Source organism: Homalodisca vitripennis, unplaced genomic scaffold, assembly GCF_021130785.1.
Source record: "Homalodisca vitripennis isolate AUS2020 unplaced genomic scaffold, UT_GWSS_2.1 ScUCBcl_174;HRSCAF=1496, whole genome shotgun sequence".
NCBI lineage: Eukaryota > Metazoa > Arthropoda > Insecta > Hemiptera > Cicadellidae > Homalodisca > Homalodisca vitripennis.
In genome coordinates, this window is record NW_025776301.1 from 132,949 (window position 1) to 134,915 (window position 1,967).

Below are 1,967 nucleotides of genomic sequence, written 5' to 3' on the forward strand. Positions count from 1 at the left end.
AGTTTTCAAGTGTATTTTCCGACCAAAAGTGATTTTTAAATTTTTTTCGATAATTATATACACGTTTACAGTTTTATAACACCTAAAATCAACGTCGTAACTTAATTCTAAGCGGTCATTTTACGTCCCCAAGACGAATTTGAACGAAGTGGTCGCTAATTTAAACTATTTGCCGTGTTACGGTTCAGGTTACTTTGCGACGTCATGTGACCGCGCCCTATAAATACCGTGATTACACTACACTATCCGAAAGGCCGAGTCCAAAAGTATCGTTTGATACTTTATGATTTAAACGAAAGGACAATTATATTTATAACAACGGTCACTTTAATCAATTAAACCAATCAATTTAATGTGTGTAGACAAGAGTAATGATAACTCTTCTTTTTTTCTCGTGCTCCATGATAAATTTTTTAATTTCTTAAATTTCGGGGGGGGTCCGGACCCCCTGGACCCCCCTTCGCTACGCCACTGTTTCCTCCATTGATACAATAACGAAGATATTTTAATTTGTTGTGGAAGACACGATGGCCAGAGGGACCTGGTAGAGTTGACTGTACCGAGTAAAAGTAGGGGAGGTGGAGTGGGAGCATTGGCGTTGTCTCTCAGGCCACCCTCTCCTACGCGCCGAGCACGTGACACTACGTGTAAAACTCTCCTTTCAGGAATCCCATTAACCCAATTAACTCATCACACTCACTATAATCAGTCTGTTTTGTGCAGCGACCAAAGAATACCATAGACTGGCAATCCCTATTCGTAACACATTGTGAGAGTTGAAGCCGATCCCCGCCCCCTCAAAGGTCCCTTCAGCGGAACCTATGTCCGCTGCCGGCACAAAATTTAAATCGCCTGTTAATTTCATTAACACCGTTAATATATATAGTTAGAGTTGAGATACAATTCTGACATTTTGTACTATTAGACATTACAATGTGACCAAGGCCATGGTACAAAACAAAAGTGGATAGTTTTTTATTGGTTTGATAGAAAAAATATAAAAACAAGTAAAATAAGTTGACATTAAAATTTTGTAGATGAAAAAGTTAGTCGGCTACTACTTTTTTATTTATTGGTCAGGTGAGTTTTGTCAGCGGGAAAGTTTGAGATAATAAACCAAATTTAATGAAAATAATTTTTATAATTTTTTGAGATGATCCTTTTGTTCAGAATCGAGGTGGGAATGAACCGTAATTTATGGCGCAGCGCCCGCTGCACAATACGGAGTTACATCCAATGAACTAGAACCTCGGTATTAAATTTGTATTAAAACGTCCCGTAGATAAATTTTAAGATCTATCCACTCTCCAAAATAGTAACTAATATTAATAATACGGATTTATAATTAAATAATAATAACCATGGTAAGTTAATAATAATAACGATGTAGTCAAATAATTTAAAAACACTTTATTGAGAACTATTTACAACTGTAGGGGAACAGTTATTTATTTTAACTTATACATTTTAAAACTGCATACATTAGGAGATAAATACAGTAAATATAAATAAAGATACTATATTATACCTACTGCCCTAAGAATGTAATAGTTTTTGTCAAATCATTTATAACTTTTTGTTTGTGAATTTTTTGGCTATACAATTTGCTGAAATGGTGTAATCTGACGGTAAAATATCTGTTACATATTGCCTTTATCAGTGAAATAAAATGATTGTTGTCTGGATCTTGCTTTGAAAAGTGACTATTTTCGTCCTTGAAAATGTCCCTACCAATACATTTTTTAATACTTTTGAGGACATGATGCTTACTAGATTTGTTTTCTTAATAAAATCATCGTTCACTGATTCTGATCTGATTATACTCGTAGTTTCACAAATTCTACAGGCAAATATAACTCCATTAGAGGGTTGCACAAGTCCACCCCTGTTTTATAAGAAATTAAAGAACATTCAGACTTTACTTTATCCTCTATCAATGGCACCAGGCAATCTTCACAATTAAGTTT